Source organism: Fistularia commersonii, chromosome 15, assembly GCF_037954325.1.
Source record: "Fistularia commersonii isolate RoL2024-O1a breed Wild chromosome 15, RoL_Fcom_v1.0, whole genome shotgun sequence".
Lineage (NCBI taxonomy): Eukaryota > Metazoa > Chordata > Actinopteri > Syngnathiformes > Fistulariidae > Fistularia > Fistularia commersonii.
In genome coordinates, this window is record NC_141298.1 from 15,822,206 (window position 1) to 15,841,020 (window position 18,815).

The window sequence follows — 18,815 nt, forward strand, 5'->3', positions numbered from 1 at the left end:
CCATCTCCGCGCTATCGGCCTCGACAAAACACCGCGAAACGACCGCCAACCTTAATACATGACACGTATGCGTAATACTCAATGTGTCATTGCGTCCGGCTACCGACAAAAAGTAAAAAATATGGGCGAAGATGATCTCATGGTTAAAACTACACGTAGGCCGTGATAGGTTTCGTGTGATTTGACTGCAAACAAAGCGTCAGCTGTTGGAAGGAAACATCTGAAGTTGTTTCATTGTTATTTGTGACGTCGGGTCTGGCAGAGTGTGCAAACTCACAGCACAGTCACTTAAACAATCAAATGATGAGTTTCCTTCTGCTATTCTTGTTGCCAAACACAATGGACTTGTTAGTGAATATAATTATGGAATAATCTTTTAAAACCGCTCCCCTGTCTTGTTAATCTTTTCTCTGACTGATGTTGGTTAAAAGTTTGAATGCTTGAATATGTGCACGTATCTGCTAAATCCATTATATTGTGTAAGCGGCAGCTTCTCGTATCCCCCGACTTCAGACCCTTACCTGCTTTGCAGAAACCCCTCCCCATCCTCTGATGGCTTCCACATACTGGAAACGAAGTATGGGGATCTTCCCGCTTCCTCATGTATTGCACTTAAACAACCCAATGTAACTCCAAGTCAATCACACTTGTGTAAAAAAATCAAAGTGTCCACTTGGGAAGCGACACGGATTCATTTTGACTTGTTTTAAGGACATTACATCAACACTGGATCAGCCTGAAGTGTGTTTTTCCACTTTCATTTTGAGTTTGACCTCCATGGGTTCATACACTTCATTTCCCCTGATCCTTTTTGTGTGATTTTGTTGACAGCACATTAAACGATGTAAGGAACAATGTATTTAAGAACCAACACCAACAAGTCGAAAACATGACGGTTGCTTTCATGATACAGTCACTCCTTGTTTAGCGACAATGATCCGCTCCAACAACTACGTTTTTTAGCGAAAGATTCCCTTTATTTCAACTCAAATCATCATATATAAGTAATGCACCGTATAGCCTTACGGTAGGCTAGCCTACCGTAGCCTATAAGTTAACCTACGGGTGAAAAGTTACAAGTGAGCCTAGCCTAATGTTGACGAAAGAGTTGGTATTATTGTTATAGAGCTTTTATTATGTCATTATCTTAACATACACAGCTACATTTAGGTACACTTACAGTCTCGACTGCGCTGCCATTGTGCTCGGCGCATATACACTGAGATATTTTCATTCAATGAATATTGGTCAATGTCTAAACGCCCGTCGTAAATCCATTATGTCGTTAAGGGAGGAGTGACTCTATAGAAAGTCTACTGTTGAGTTTCTTGGGGAAAAAAAAAAAAAAAGTGGGAAAAAAATCAACGAAAGGTAGGCAGATGTGCTAGTAAACTACAAATTGTCCAATATGGCTCCAACACGAAACAGTCACAAAAAAAAAAAAAAAAAAAAAGCTTATCAGTGAAGACAAACCGAACACTCGGAATCTGCAGTAAATATCATTTGCAGTGTTCAAGTCAAGGCATGGCAGGTCATATTTGGAAAGCTAATGATAGCAGCGCTGTAATCAATGCTTCAAGTATTAGGGTGAGGCTTCTTTGCTGAACACACAGTTCACGCTCCTCCATTTCAGTCAAGACGAGTCATCCCGCCGGCTCATCCAAAAACTGTTCCTTTAAAGCTACACAAACAAACCGGAGCTGCGGCCCGCGCGATCGCGTTTCAGACTCCCATTTACGCCACGCTGACACTGTAGCAATGCCGCGGCGGTGCCAGCGCGGAGACAGACGCACACATACCGCCGGGGTATCGAGACCTTGACCGCGACACGGGGTCCTACGGGAGGGGACGTGGGGAGCTTTTCTCGCCCCAACCGCCGAGCGCCGTGTCACAGAGCGGCGTTCATGACACGGTGACACCGCCCGGCTGCCGTATTTACCCGCCGCCGCCGCCGCCGCCTCGGCAGCTGTTTCTAATTCACTTTTAGCACAGAGCCGTCATCACCCTTTGGGGGAGAAACTTTGGTGGAGTCACACAGCAAGTGTAAGCCGCCTGTGTGCATGTATGTGCGTGCATGCATGCATGTGTGTGTGTGTAGGCATAATTTTTTTATTTATCTTTTTTAAATGCATCAGAATTCATGTTTCTTTATCTCTATTTTGATTTTCCTGAGAGTCGTGACCTTTGCTTTCAGGAAAGGCCGAAAAGGTCACATAATAATGGCACACACTGTCAACGGATACAAGCGAAAGCCTTTTTGGTCCATGAAACTAGATGGAGGTTACAACCTGGCACAGAAGCCCATTATTTGCTAAGTTGTGGAAAAAAAAAAAAAAAAAAAATCACACAACATGCACACAATCCAAGCAAATTAATTAAATCAATTTCAAGTACGATTTCTACGCTATGACGTTAATGTTCCCCATCATGAGGATACTTTGTGTTAATCTTATAATGAAATAATAGAATACAAAACAGTACCTGACAGCATCATTAATCTTGACGTTTCGCTCATTGTTTGGATAATTTAAAAAGTAAAATTGTTTCTGTTCTTCTCATTTACTCATTATTACTTTTCTCATTTCCCTTGCTGATTTTAAATATTTATGGATCACCCCCCCATGACCCAGGGTGTCTAGATTTGCCAGATAAGTTGCAAATTTAAAAAAAAAAAAAAAAAATGTATCTATAAATTTAAAAAAAAAAAAAAAAAAATTTAAAATGCATTCAAATATGTATTTATTTCATTTGTTTGAAATTATCGCGTATAAATACTTGGGGTTATGTAATGATGCATGGCGCGGTCCAACCTGCTCACGCATATCTAGTACTTGCTCCATGAGGGTGTTCCAATTATTGATAATTTAATTCCATTATCAATCACGACCCTTTTCCAAACAGGCCGCTGAATAAGAGCGAATCTTAAACACTGAAAAGTGCTCATTATGTCTCGTGTTTTCAGGCTTTTTTTTTTTTTTTTGGCACAGGTTCGCTAAAAGGTGTCCCTGCCAGCGTCCACGGGGTGCCAAGAAACTGCAACTGAAGCGTTTGGCCTCAGAGAAGTTGTTCTTGTTACATAGCGGTGCAAAAAAAACAAGCGTCCGCGACGCCGCGGCAACTTTAACTCTCCCTCCACGGCGGCTGATGACTAAAACCGGGGCTGAGCTGTGCGACCGAGCTGATATTTTTGTACTTCTATAATCAGAGCGGCCGGTTTAGCACCACGAGGCTTTTCAAACGAGCGTGATTTATTGGCCGGATTTAATCAGCGCCGCTGCGAGTTACCTTCTGTGTTCAAATTAAAATATCCGAAAAGGACTTTTTAAATCAAGTCGTACATGTGTAAGATCATAAACTTGTGTCTCGCCTCTCTTTTCATTTTACCGATCTTTGATTCAGAAGACAGTGAGGGGGGGGGGGTGACTTCAATTAATTTTTTTTTAATTTTTTTTTTTTTATTTCACTGGAAAAATCTGCAAGCAGCTCCTCAGAACTTTGGCTTCTGTCATCAAAATAATAATAATAATAATATTAAAATAAACGAGTGGAACGTTTCAGGGCAGCGCTAAAGTGCTAAGTGGGTTTAGCTCATTAGAACTGGGAGAGCGACTGCTGTCAGTCCTTAATAGCTGCGTCGCGGCTGCGCTGCCTCCTCTGCAGTTCAAGTGATTAAAATTAACCTTCAACTATACTTCATTTATTTGCTAAATAACAGGAGAGCTTTTCGTCCGCCGCCCTTCTTCACCGAGAGGAACAACTCACTCCGATGGTTTCGGCGCGTACAAGTCACACGGCGCTAATTGTTTTTGTATTCCCGAGGGAGCGTTTGAGCCCCGAAAAACCATTAAAGCTGATTTAGCATTTCACCCCCAAAACTGTAGTTACAGCGAGGGGCCTCGGATGATTTCAACAAGTACAGCCCTGATTTGAAATCGAATCTTTGAAAAATGTAGTTGGGGCTTCGTGGTTTTAGATATTTCGGAATAAAAATCGACCAATGGCGGCTGCAACGGAAGCAATGAAGATACTAAATAAATGAAATGAGCTATTAATTCGACAGCGCAAAAGGAGAAAACGTGCTGGGATTGGACTGGAAAAGCGAAAATTATCACACCTCCAACGGCCATTAGTAGAATCAACATGGAGTTCCTTAAAGATGGTTTTAATTTCCATCATTACGGCAACGAGGCTCGACAGGTCAGAAAATGCAAAGGCCCTCGGGTCGGATCTCGCCGGCGTTACGAAATGTATGTACAGAAAACAGATGTGACAACATTCATTTCAAGTTCAGTTTCCAACCAAAGAAAACTTTTTTTTTTTGATTATAAGGATAACTTGTTCTGTCTCGCCGTACTTTGCCGAGCAGTCATTTAAGGGGACACCAATAACCAACAATATCCCGATCTGACACCAAGTCATTGATCTTTTCGTCCAAAAATCAAGCTTTTTTCTGCCAGATTCGTGTCTTCCGTCCGTGCCTTGATGAAACGCTCCCCTCCCAAAAGCCTGTTAATTATCCCCGACTTCAACGAAAAAAAATAAATAAAAATAAACGTGACTGTATCATCCGCGGTTTCGGGATCATTCCAGTGATTACCTGTGTCTTTCAGCGCCGATAAAAGAAATAGTTTCGGTGACTTTAAGGGCTCTGCCTGCTCTGGCACCGTCTCACGTCTCTGAACTGCTGCTCTCCTCTCTGCGAGCCAAAAACACTGCCTGGGATTGTCTATTCTGAAAACTTAAATCTGGGCTGCAAACCAAAGGTGACTCTGTTTCCTGGTCCGGGCCCAAGGCTCCGGGACATCCTGCTCGGGGAGAAGGGATAATGGCTTAAAAAGTGCCTGTAAAAAGCAGCTTTTAATTACTGATTCAGAGGCTTCGGCTGCTTTTTTTTTTTTTTTTTGACTCGTTTTAGACTGTTTTTCTGTTATTGCCACAGTATTTTAAGGTCTATCGCTCATTTGACACTTTTATGCGATTTTTCTTTTTTTTCCGCTTCTCCCTCATTATCTATAACACTTGTCCGGAGCCGATCCGAGCTGCCATTGGACGAGAGCCGGGGTTCAGCCCGGATGTTTGGGCTACATAGAGACTCCTGCAAATATTCACCCCTTTGTTCACACACCTTACAGAGACATACAAGCATTCGCTCCCTTATTCATGTTATTCATGCCAAATTTGGCGAGAAGGTCTTAAAAGGTCTGGTTGTCTTAAAATAAATAACGTGCATTGACCGTAAATTAGATTTCCCTCAATTCACGCCGCCATTAGATCGCAGCGTATCCACGTCAATGCCATCGACGAGTTGGGGAATTCAAACGATGCCCTAAATGTCCAGGAAGAGAAAAGTTGACGGCGATGGACGGCTGTTTCAAGAAAGATTGGACGGCTAATCCATGTTTGTGCTTCAAGGAGAAAAAGCGTCTTCTGTGTTATGAGGCAGCGTCAAAGAGTAAAATCTACATTGGTATTTTGACACCGAACACGAAGCTAAGTATGCTAAAGTTAGCCTTCCGGAAAAACAACAAATTGTCCGGGAATTAAAAGTCAAAGAACGACGGCAGCAGAATGTGTTCACGAAAGTCGCATCCAAAAACGCTAGCTTTGAAACAGAGCAACAAGCATTTTGGAAATTTAACATTTATTTTACATTAGGTTACATTTATAATGTTACCGTTACCATGATGCTGATGTGGCCCTCGGTGAAAATGAGCTTAACATTCGTGAAAGACACGCGACCATTCAGCCTTTCATTCAAAGAACACATAGAGAAAGATATCCATCCACGTCGTATGGAGATAAAACCATTCACAGGTCATATATAGATAAGATAAGATAAGATAAGAACAACTTTATTTATCCCGAAGGAAATTGTTGTGCCAGAGTTTCAAGTAAAACATAACAATAATAGATAATAGTAGGAAGGAGGGAAAAAATTGGGGATTTGGTGCCTCTCCCCCATCCTGCCGCTGCATCTCAGCTCCATCAGCTGATTCCAGGTGGGAACAATGGAGCCGTCGCGCTGCTCCGCCAGGACCGGGATCCGGCTCGAAAAAAGCGCTCCAAGCACCGCGAAAAACAAGAATTGGCGAATGGAGCAGCATCTCTTGTTTTGGTAAATTCTTAAGTAAATTGTTACTAAAGCAAGGGGAAGTAAATAGAACAAAAAAAAGTAGAAAATTTGGGAAAAAAAAAGACACTAAGGTGAAACTCTGGCAGGCAGCTGCCCGAGACAGCGCCGGAAGAGACCCGCAATCAATCACCCTCTCATTTACGCGTCACACGGAAACAGCCCTTCATTCGCTCCTCTGGCCAATTTGGGGTCTCCGGTGAACCTCCTGCATGTTTTTTAGTCTGTGAGAGGAACCGGAAGAACCCTGAGGAACCCCGTGCAGCTGCGGGAGAACGTGGCGACTTCACGTGGAAAGGCCTGCAACGGGGTTGCTGTGTGAAGCGGAAGCGCTAACGGCCGCGCCGCCCTTTTGTTTTTGGTCCGCATTTCACCGTTTAGCTTCGTGGAACCACGAAATCTCTCTGAATCTGCGTTGTTGAAATATAATCATCGCCACGTGTCACTTTGCGGAAGCGAATAATGATGTTACGAAAAGAGGACGGCGACACGAGGCGCGCCGTTTCCCAGCACGAACCGACAGCCGGGGATGTATTTCGGCAAACATCGGATAAATGAAACGACAACAACGTTGGCCAGAATATTCTTCCGGCATTTCTTCATTTTCAGGGATGTCATTTACAACGGCGCCCTTTTGTAATGGCAGCACGAACCCCTAACATGCTAATTACCCCCCGTGCAGTTCGGCTTCATTTATTATGCATGAAATAATCTAATATGATGACTGTGATAATTATGCGCACATAGATAAGATAAAAGAGTAGTAACCAATTATGGTGCCGGAGTTGGAGGAAAGTAATTATTCTTTGTAGTGGAAAGAAGTCTTGCTGTAAAAATGGGGGTGACTTTTTTTTTTTCTTTTTTTTTAATTTTAAATTTAGCCCATTGTGCTGCGGTGAATTTGCGGATTCAGGTCTGCGCTTACTCACAGCATTAAGGAATATTCTCCCGAAAGAGAAGCTTCTCTTCAGGAAGACGTGAATTCGGCTTGAACGAAAATAAATAAACGGTAAAACAATAGAAAGTAATAAAACTGCCACTCAACGGTAGATTCAACCTCACAGCTGCTGAGCTTTCTACATTTCCATTGACAGAAACGTGTGTGTTATGATAATCACGCACGCTTGCTCCCAGACCTACACACACACACACACACACACACACAGGCTGCAGAAATCTGACATGTTTGCATTCTGGCTTGAAAGGTAACACGACTCAAAGCTTCAGGTCTCATTAGCCGCAGCAAATCAGAACAGACGTTAAATCGAAGGAGCAGAGCCCAAAGAGTTCTGGCGTTGTCAAATCAGAGGCGCGTTGTCGAGCCATTAAATATTACCACCTCGAAAAGAAAAAAAAAAAAAAAAAAAAAAAAAAAATCAGGGCTGGTGTGCGGTTAGCCCGCGCCGCTGTGCAAACACACTTAACACAGCGCAGCTTTCTTCGACAAATTATGTGCCCGCCGCCGCCGCCGACGGGAAACAGACTCACGGTAATTTATTTTTTCAGTTCCTACTTTGGCTTGAATTCGGTTATAAATCAGAGGTTTAAGTGATGGAATGCGGCGAGCAGGAAACAAACTCTCCGGCGCAACTTCGAGGAAATTAAACGCAACATTGTTAGTAATAAAAATAGTAAATAAGGGTTTTAGAGCGGAGGGGTTGGAAGATCGTCTTACTGACCTCTAATTGAAGCCACATTTCACTGATTCAGGAGTACACATCATCTTCACACTCATCCGGAAACCTCTGTCACCCATTAATCTTGGTCTCCCCCCCCCACGGCCTGCTGTTGTTGACTCATGATTACTTGCAGAGTCGGAGCTCCGAGCCAGACGCGATACCCGAGCGCTCACGTGTGTCCGGCTCCCGCGTTCGATTTCGGCGCCGGGGTTTAGGATTTCACCCGGCGGGACGTCACCCCGATCCTGCGGCCGTTTTCCCCCAGAGGACGGACGTTTCGAAAAAGGACGTCGGGGGGGGGATGTGCGCGCGCACCATCGTTTTTAAACTTGGACTTCATGCTGCCGGGTCGTCTTGTGTTTCCTTACGCTCTCAGCAGAGTCGTAATGTTGGGGATGTAATGACGTGGAGGGGGGGGTGAGGACAATGAATCCAGCCAAGCTGGCAATCGTCGCATTCCACGGGTTTTAATGTGTACGTACAGCTGCCGCGGCGAATAATCAAGCTACTGTACGTTTCTCCTGGAATGACCGCGCGCCGCGTCGTAGCAGGGCTGCGACATTCCGTCACATCTCCTTACGTCGCAAACGGCGTGGGGCGCGTTTGGGGGAAAAAAAAAAAAAAAAAAAAAAAATATCGCACGAAAGCTTATCTCTTTTCGTTCACGATGCAATATAGACCGTTCTACCTCCCGAATGGATGAAGTGTCGGTGGAAACCGGAAGCGCGGATTTACTCTTCCGTTTGCACCCGAGATGTCGTCCTGCGTGCGCTGTTCTTATAAACAAAAAAGAAAAAAAAAAAGGACACGAAAGTAGTAGCGTTGCCTTTTTCATCCAATAATAGCACGCCTTGCAAAGTACAATCGTTTGATTTCAAAAACTATCCCGGGCAAGTGAAATGAAAAATGTCCTCTTAATATAATCCAGATTTTGGGCTCGACGGTTTCACAGCTATTTGAGAAACGGGTGTGTTTTTGAAAATAGCGAGCCGGTTTTACTGCTAAATAAAGCCTGATTAAATTCTCCATGCTCATTATTTCTTGATGTTGAAAAAATCATACATATATTTATAAGCGCCGCATTTTTATTTTCATAATCATATCATTGCTACGATCACATCGGTACGACAAGTGAGCGTATCCAAACCGAATTCAAGTTTTAAAGTACATCTCCACCAAATAAAAAACATTTTAAAGCGCTTTCTCCAAACGCTGCGTTATTTCAAAACGCATTCATCGTCAAAGCTGAAGCGGTTTGGCCGTGAGCGCCGCAAAGTTAGAAAAGGAGGAAGCGAGGCTCTTTGTGGGAACGCAAGAAGTCACGCGACGGATCTGGCGTCGCAGTTTATAAGACATTTGCTCGTACAAATGAGCCCGTTTTCTTTTTCTTCATATGGTGTTGGTTAAACGCGATTCATCGCGCGACATTAGCATCTCACTCATCTCGGCTGAGGTTTTTCCCAGGTATGCGAGGACGACCAGTCGTCTACAGGAACTATAACACGGGAATTTAAAAAAAAAAAAAAAAAAAAAAAAAGCCCCACCTTTAATATTTTAAGAGTTTGAGTCTTGTGAAATAGCGTTAAAAGATCGAGGGGAATACAAATGACAAGCACTTGGACAAAAGCCCGGGCCGTCATAAAAACACGGCGGTTTTATAGCGGGGGGACAGCGGGACATAAAGAAAGTCATTTGCAGCTAATAACAGCAATCGCCAACATGCATTAATACAAATCATTCTGCCCCGTTGATAAGCCGTTGTTTAACCCGAGAGCTGACGCGCCGACAAAGACGGCACCTGAGAGCGGGAATTAACGGCGCGGCCCGTGACGAGATGTCAAAATGAACACCGCCGCTACGCGCTGGGTTGAAATATCGTCCTTCACGTAAGTGGCGTCCTGGAGTGGCGCGGACTGAAACATTTAGAAGAGACGCGGTAAGAGGAACACACTCCAACGATAACTGCGAGGGGGGACTCGGGAAAAAAATTGAACCGCGCTCGAGTGTGTAGCCTTTTTGGAGGTCAGAGCTTTAGGATTGCTGTACTTTTGTTCTAAATCCAGAAAACTTCAATGAACTCCTGCCAATTACGACGTTTCAAAAGGCCACCCGGCAGCGTGCGGCTCTTTTTCTTTTTTTTTTTTTTTTTTTCCCATTCCGACGCTTTGCTTTTCAGCCGCGCGCTGCAAAGAGCGGGCCCGCTTCTGGCCGGAGCCTCGCGCACGTATTAGCGCGGCTGTTAATGAGTCATAAAGGAAACTCGGAGGGGGCGGTCAGAGATGGAACAACACTTCACGACGATGATATGCGTTAGCTTAGCGTTCAGCAGAAATAGATCCTGTTGATGTGCATTTGGCCGCCGTTCAACTTGCGCGCCTTCGGCCGTCGCGGTGGAATTACAGAGGGAAGCGCGGCGGCGGCGGCGGCGGGGTTCCCGTCGCGCCGCGAGCAGCTGCCGTCCGACGTACCTGCCGGCCTCCCGGCGTGCGGAATATGGAGGGGCCCCCGAAGCAACGTGACCCCACGTCGCAACACAGCTGACACAGCAACACCGGCCGGGCATTCGATTCTTATGGTTTAAATGATATTTTGATCTTTTTTTTTTTTTGGTTTCGGCGAACGTGCCAATCCCTGCTTTCCACGTTCAAAACGACTAAAAAGAAACTCCAGACATTTTCTTAAGTGTTCAGATTCAGACAATAGCGGGGCGATTGACGGGGGATCGGAAAAACAACACGCCCGTCTTGCTGACAGTCAAACAGAACAAACTGTTCAACTGTAAAAGAAACGGCTTCATGACGAGCAGCGTGACTTCGGAGCAAACACTACAAACGCTTTAATTTTCCACCGTTTTCTAACGCCAACATATCTCCCTCCCCATCTCTCTCTCTCTCTCCAGGACCGGCCGGCGTCCGGACGGCTCCCCGAGAAACACCAGGACCAACTCCAGAGGCCGATGTTTACGTGAAAAAATGACAAATTAACCACAAGCGTTCATTAAGTCGGTACCGGCGAGCGCTTTCCTCGGCTTCGTGATAAACACGTCAAAGCGGCAAATCGCGGCTTGTTTTTTTTTTTTTTTTTCTCTTTAACACCACGACGTCCGCCGCCGCGTGCCTCGACTGAGCGTAAAAAGGCATTTTCATTTGAAGTGACACCATTTTGTCCTCTCTGTTTGTTCACTTTAGCGGGAAGCAAAAAATATGCAGCCCCACGCTGCTTGGTGGGGATTTTCTGCGCTATGATCTGCGGTTGAATTCAAATCAAATATTTTGAACCTCATCCAGCTCAGCTGTTACCAGGACTCTCAAATATAATAAATTCAGGATTTACTGGCAGGCTTCATATTTCTCTGTGTGAAGCTCTATTCATTTATTAGGATTATCTGCATTCCACCAGAGATAAGACCAAAGGCACAATGAGGTTCGGAGTCTTGTTGGAGGCCTTTAAATGCGGAATATATAATAAGCTGTTGCTAATTTGATTTTGCGCTTGATTGTCGAATAATGACTGCCGCAGTCTAAAAATACATTTAAATTGTCTTCTATTTTTTGTTGTTTTTTTTTGTTTTTTGTTTTTTTTTTCCCCTCAACTAGCAAAAATAATGACTTCAAAAGCAAATTATTCCAGCACTGGAGAAATAGAGGTGCGGAAATAGCCCGCTTCTTACTGATCCTTTGAAACACACTGTAAATAGTGTGCGGGTCCTGTTAGTGCAAAAAAAAAAAAAAAAAAAAAAAAAAAACAACTGGGATTGAACTGTTCTCTTCGACTTTATTTCATGCCACGACTTTGACTCTGCGGAATGCGTCCCCGCTGGGTTTTCATTTCCTCTGTGTGAAAAAAGGAATGCAATCACAGCACTGATGCTAAAATCATTACCTAATGACTCAAAGCTTTGAATGTCTTCCTCCATGCTGCGGCGTTCACTTCCACAGACCTTGTTTCGGCGCGCATCGCGTGTTATTGTGTGAAGGGAGAAGAACAGACTTTCTATACGTTCATTTGAGCGCTCCTATCTCTCGGGGACGATTGATTCGGAGCGCTGGTGGGGGGGGGAATCAATCGCGCATTGAGGTCTACAGCGGATTTCCCATTTGTGTATGTGTTTTTTTTTTGTTTTTTTTTTCTGCTTCGGGATGTTTTGGAGACAAGGTGATGTCGAGATCACGTGCGGGTGTAAATTCACGGACGAAGTACGGCGAGAAATAAAAATGAAATTTAAAAAAAAAAAAAAAAAAAAGGGTGTGACTGTAACCAAAGAGCGAGGAAACTAGCATTATATAAAGGGGGAAATACACCTGTTGTTTTCCGCGTGTGCTTCTGTTGGTGTTTCTCTGAAAAGAAAATGGCGAACCATCTGAATGATCAAATGAAGAGTAAAGAGCACTGATATTTTTGTCTCCTTGCAGGTTCTTCTAAAGTTAGTTACGGTATAAGACATCTGTATTTTTGCGCTTCCATCTGTACATCATACTAATCACTACCTATTTGTACATAATCTGCACATAACAATTATCCACTATATTTGCACGAGCTGTACATATGCTGCTCATCTTATTCCCCTCTACTTGCACTTGCTGTAAAAAGAAAAAAAATTAAAAAAATTGCATTTATTCAGTAAAGATTGCATTTATCTGTAAATACCGCTTTCTGTACATCCTGGCATTTCTGCTTTCTGCACTTCCGATTAGATGCTAACTACGTTTCGTTACTCTGCGATGACAATAAAGTAGAATCTAATCTAAAGGTGTAAAGATAAGATAAACTTGATTGATCCCCATTGGGGAAATTCTTTTGTCGCAGCAGGATTACAGTTATAGTGACAATAAATATGAATGTAAGTAGAAATAGAGAGACAATTAGCAAATAGCAAAATGTCATCTATGAATAAATAGGCAGCGGAGAGAACAACAACGACAACATCAAGGATAAGAATGGGCGACAGAATGAAAAAAAAAAAAAAAAAAAAAAACAGTAAAGGCGAAAATACACAACCCAAATTAAACGACAACATAAACATGGTGACAATAACAATAACAAGAATAAAATAAACAAACAAAAATAGGCGGGATGCAAGTGAGCTGAGACCAAAATTATTAAAAAAAAAAAAAAAAAAACGGAAGTTGAGATTTAGCATTCTTGGCAAACTTGTGCGCCTACAGATCCTATATTCTCTATATTCTCTTCTACGTCCTTCCAGAGAGCGCAGCTTTGTGGTGTTGACAGTATAGAGGATCATTAATTTGCCTGTTGCTCCTCTCGGAGCATAAATCAAGCCAATCCATCTTTCTCCGACCCCGGTCCCCGGTGGCTTACTTAGAGCCATGCCAGCGCAGCGCTGGCTGTGGAATGAGCAAGGGTAAGCATGTACAGGCTGTCCTTAAGCAGAGCCGTCTGACGGCATAAACAGGCTTCTGCCTCCTCTGGAGACCAATAGGGATCAAGCAGGCTTAGTGGGCATGACCTGCGAGGGCACGGACGGGGCCAAAACATACAACGCAACACAATTGTCGAACGGATTGCTGCACTATTGAACATGAGAGAGCTAAACATCGCATTGCTCACGGGCCTGGAACAGGACCTAGATGCACTCCGCTGAGGATACCCGGCAGACTGAAGCCTTATGAATAATTCTGTGCAGCTTCTCTCTCTCCTTTTTTTTTTTTTCTCCCCCAGCCTGATTTAAGGAAGTGAGGCTTGCAAACACAAATTGCACATCTCACAGTCTGGTTGCTAAGAAAAGGAAAGCAAAGTAGATGTATTAGTCTGACAAGACCCTCAAAAATGTACTCTTTCATCGGCGTCAGGCGGGGCTGAATGAACGTGGAAAAAAAAAGACCCACGCCGTAAACAGACAGTTTCCTTCCAGAGTCACGGACGGTGCTTTGTTACGGCTCACGGCGCACTCTGTTTACCTTCTTCATTTTGCCTTATAGAATCACTTTATTAGTGATTATCCCTCCCGAAAAACCTGCAGGTCTGCACAGCCTGGCATCTCATCGTGTCATTTACCCATCGAGGAGGAAATGAGAATATGCAAATAATGCTGGAACATTTCACAGCCTCAAAATATGCCCCTGGGCTGCATGTCCAATGACACAAATCATCAATTAAGATCTCAGCAGGGTTTGGGGATGGAATAATTTGGCATTATCTCTATCTGACAATATGCGGAGCGGCGTGGGGTACATGACAACAAAGAACAAACATCACTACGGGTGACGCGTTTCGACTGGCGCCTTTGTTTGAACGCGTACCGTCGCAATTCATCCGCGGCTGAAGCCCGCACTTTGAGACTCTGACAAAAGGCAGCCGATCGTTTGAAAACGCGTGAAAGGTAACAGACCTTCTCGCGCTCTTTCAGCGCCGACTCAAAACGGTGTCTTTCAAAAAGAATTGGGTTTCACGGAGGGAGGGGAAGAAGAGGGGCGGGGGGGGGGGGGGGAGAGTTCTGGCTCCTCGTGGGATTTTGCGCTCGGCGCTCAGCACCTGTCGAACGCGTTTGATTGAGGGAAGAGTTTGTCGGGGATTGTCGTCTGGATCGCCTTTGTGATTTCTCAGGCAGGCACATGATCGGAAAACAAACGGCGTTTTTTTTTTTTTTTTAATGAACCGATCGTCCGCCGGTGCTGAGATTTTACCCGACACAATTGGAACATTCAGCAAGGGGGAAAAGCGAGAAACCGGGACAACTTCACTTTGGGGCCCATTACCAATGATCGGCTTAGATATCTTTTTAAATATATACATAGAGAGTTATCCCACTAATAGGCCCTTTTGGCAAACCTCAAAGTCCCTGCCTTGACAACAGCGGCCGCCAAGCTGAGAATCAGAGCGAAACTACTTTTCAAGCAACATCGAGTGACTTCTTACACTCCCATTTGAGAGCTATTAAATTTGATTTTCGCAAAAGGCCATCGGGAGCCGTCTTCTTGTGGCTCAAAGGTTAGATGTTTTGGAGTCGTTTGTTTTTTTTCGGTCGGTTCGGCCGGTCTCCATTGGACGGCTCGTCCCACGTGTCGCTTCGCATTGAATTGCAGCCGTCGACTGTTTTTCCTCCCGGTCCCAGAGCCGACAGCGCCGGCCTTGAAACGCACGCATATGGTCGACCCCTGTTTCCAACTGTTCAATCTATTTACAATAACGTTACATCCACAGGAAGAGTGTGTATGTGTGTGCGTGTGTGTTGTCAAACGGGAATGTGTTTTGCTAGCTCACTGTGTGCACTGGCAGGTTGACTGGAGGTGGGTGACAGATGAATGCTGAGATGACCTAGTTTGACCCGCGGCGCCGGCGTTGCGTCTACAGGGTTTGTTTTGCTTCATTTTGTACATTCTTGGATTTAAAAGTTTATTCAAATAAACCTCCGTGTCCAGGATGAGACCGTCATCGCGGCAATACGGGCGGAATAATGCCGTCAGCGCGAGGAGAAAGCGGCGCACAAAGACAGCCAGTGTTGGGGCTCGGGAAGTTTTTGCAGGGGCAGCGAAGGCGGAGGGTAAACACACGGAGCGCGCCGAGACGCGGGCTGAGACTCCATCGCCTGACCCACGCTAATATAAACGATTCCTCCTTGTATCAATAAATGTGCGCTGCACATTGGAAAAAAAAAACAAAAAACAACAACACCGGGATCGAGACTATGAAATAAAGATGGAGGTAGAAGAAGCCCAAATCACTGTCATCCATGTGGAAATACTTTTGCAACTGTGCCTGATAGAAGTATTTTGGGATATGATTTTCAAACACACACACACACGCGCACACACACACACACACACACACACAGAGGTCTAGTGATGCCGGACTTGTTCAGAGCAGAGGGGTTGCAGGAGAAACTTCCGACATGTGATTAAGTTTACTCAAATCATTTAAAAAGCTTTTTTTTTTTGTTGTTTTTTTTGTTTTTTTTATTTCCAAGAAACGCAAGTTGCAGACATTCAAAAATGGCGATGAACATATAATGGGAATAAAATATGAACTTGTTAAAATGAAAAGGAAAAAAAAAAAAAAAAAAACTATCGCGATAACACGATAATATCGTGATTCCAGCTGATTCACGTTCCGTACAAAGAGCCCGGCGGAGTCCCGGTGACTCTGCAAGGGAAAACCCGGCGGAGCTCCGCGCACGTCCAGCCCGTCCAAGCGCAGCACAACACGTATTATTCGAGAAAAGCAACAAAAAAAAAAAAAAAAAAAAAAGAAATAAACACAAGCTTTTGCACAGCCGGATCCGCCGATAAACGCACCCAACACACACACACAAACAGACACACACAGAAACACACACACACACACACAGCGCGAGCACCACGAACACATTAATAAAATGAAATAAAATAAACACAATCCCGCATCAAGCAAAAAAAAAAAAAAAAAGGGGGGGGGAGAAAAAAAATCCACCGGTCTTTCAGTCCTGCACAAAAATGCATCTCCTCTCCTTTCCCTCTCTCTTTTTTTCCTCCCCCTCCTCTACAAACCCCCTTCCTTTCTCTCTCTCTCTCTCTCTCTCTCTCTCTCTCTCTCTCTCTCTCTCTCACTTTCTCACCCACCCTCTCTCTCTCTCTCTCTCTCTGGCCTGGCTGTCTGTCTGTCTCTATGAATAATGTCCTGCCTTTTGTAAATGAAGGGTGGGGGGGGTTGGAGGGAGAGGAGGGGGTGGAGGAGGAGGAAGGGGGGGGATGGAGGGTTGGAGGGGAGGGAGGGGGGGGGAGGAAGAGGAGGAGGGGGGAGGGGGGGGGGCGCTGAAGTGGTAAAGCCCTGCTCCCATCCACTGACATTGAAAATGAATGACAGCTTACCTGCATGCCAATCTTCATCAGACTGACACTGGGCTGACAGCACAGCCTATACTCCTCCACACAGCCGCTGACGTCAGACGCACCAGGCCACTCCCACCTCCATCTTCATCTCCCCCCACACACACCCCCACCCCTCTGTTTTTCTTTTTTTTTTTTTTTTTTTTCCTTCTTCTTCTCCTCCCAACGCCGGGCTGCTGATGCCTTCCAGTGTCCGTGGGAAATATGACAATCACTTGCTGCTGCTGCTGCTGCTGCTGCTGGTGGTGGTTGTTGTTGTGGGTGGGGGGACCCGCGGCGGGGAAGTTCTCGCTTTCACGTCAAACTAAAAAGGGAGGAGAAGGAGAAGCCCGGTGGGGTGGAGTCGGCGCAGGTGGGAAAATGGGAGCACCTGAGGATTCGACGCCATGACTTGGCAGCGAGAAGGCGCCGCGTGTTGTTTTCAGCTTTATTTAGAGCGTTTACTGATCGTGCAGCCCCGCTGAAGACAAGGGCGGCGATGCATCGTAGTGACACGATCAAAGGTTAACTGGGCCATTTCTCTTTGTGTTGCACCTAAACGTGCACGTTGACTATTGATTTTTGTTGATTTTGTCATTGTAAGGTTTATAACACGCTCTATTTTATTCATTTCAGTATATTACATTATTGTATTGTAAGATAAGATATACTTTATTGGTCCCCACAGGGGAAAATCTTTCGTCCCAGCACCGCAACAATCTCAGTATCAATAAATATTGGTATAAAAATAAATAGAGACAATCAAGAGATAGCAAAATACATGAACTAATAGGAAAGGAGAGCGAACAACAAGGATAAGAATAGGCAACAGAATGGGAATATATATATATATGTGTGTGTGTGTGTGTGTGTAGTATATGTGTTTGTTGCTATTTAAAATAGTATTGTGTCTTAAATTGTATCTTTTATAGCCATATCTGCAGTGGAATAAATACAACAATCATATTTTTAAATCGGTTAAACAGTATCCACAGCTTGATAGCCTAAAAATGCAACAGGTGCAGAATTTCCAACATTAAAATATGATGGAAGGAATAAAAATTGTCACCTAACTCATGCCAGCTATTTCCTGTGGGACGACACAGATGAGGAGATAATGATGCATCACTGGTTGGGTCAAATTTACTACAACAGAAGAATTTGAATATATGCTCTATATGAAGGAATAAAACTAACCACATGAATATCTGTTTTTTTTTTCTGAACTCACAAAAATATCTAATTCAAACTTACAGGCATGCAAGATGGATTTGCGACATCACAACTGTTTCAAAGTCAAATACCACAGAGAAATTTGACCCTTCTGAGCCAGACCCAAGTTACAATCTGGCATCCGGTGTCCACTTATTTTAAATTATTATTATTTTGTTGCATTTGTGCACACGGGTTGTTGATCATCCGATCCATATACGTGGCACTTAAAGGCAACACTTCCAGGGGCATCACGGCTGGAGAACACATGCTTTGTTTTGCATGGCGGACCAGACCGGCCCCCTGTCGGCCCCCGACAACCACTGCATGCCTGGAGGAGACGCTCCTCCAAGAAAACACACTGCGGAAATGTCATCCGAAATGATCGACTTTGCGTTTAAACCTCGGGTTAAAACACCACCATTCCTCAAACTTGATGCGTGTACTTGGTTTTAAGTGTTTGAATAATGTTTTGTTTCGGCTGCAGTGACTTGAAGTGATGGCCAATAAATAAAATTCATTGCAACCTTTTAGTGTGTCCCCTAAATGGAACGTGTCAACCAGGGCTTTCAGTCACAGCACATTGCATATTATTTGCAGGAATAATAAATCATTTTTCCATCGTTAAAATATAAAATACACACATGGAAATGAGTAAAGTCAGATAAAGGTCAGCCTGTCGCCGACAATCCTGTTGATGTGAGAGTAATGACATTAAATCTCACACCAGGACATTAGATTTATGTAACATGATATACATTTTTTTCTTGCTTTTTCCACGAAAAATCATCAAAATTCGGGTTTTATGGAGACACAAACTAATATCTACCTTCTCCGGGGTGGACACCGTTGCCAAGTAATAAGTTTTGCAAAGCTGGAAACGCCAGTGAATAGTTACACACGTGTTTCGGGTGTTGAGTAATTACCCGTTCGATTGGTTCAAGAGGGCGCCCAGGATCCAATCACAGCGCAGCTTGCTGTTACCAGGAAGTA

At 44.2% G+C, this 18,815-nt stretch overlaps 1 protein-coding gene across 4 annotated transcripts in view; it reads right to left on the minus strand.

Moving 5' to 3' along the window:
• Positions 1-16,714, minus strand: part of LOC147226660 (homeobox protein PKNOX2-like) — a 154,658-nt gene extending 137,944 nt beyond the window's left edge. For 2 of the 4 annotated variants that reach the window (XM_086160964.1, XM_086160962.1), the window contains exon 1: positions 7,810-16,360. The gene's annotated coding sequence lies outside the window, so the exon portion shown is untranslated. Of the gene's footprint in view, positions 1-7,809; positions 16,361-16,613 lie in introns of those variants that run through there. The other 2 variants (XM_086160963.1, XM_086160960.1) reach the window with 2 other exon arrangements.
• Between the last annotated feature and the right edge of the window lie 2,101 nt (positions 16,715-18,815).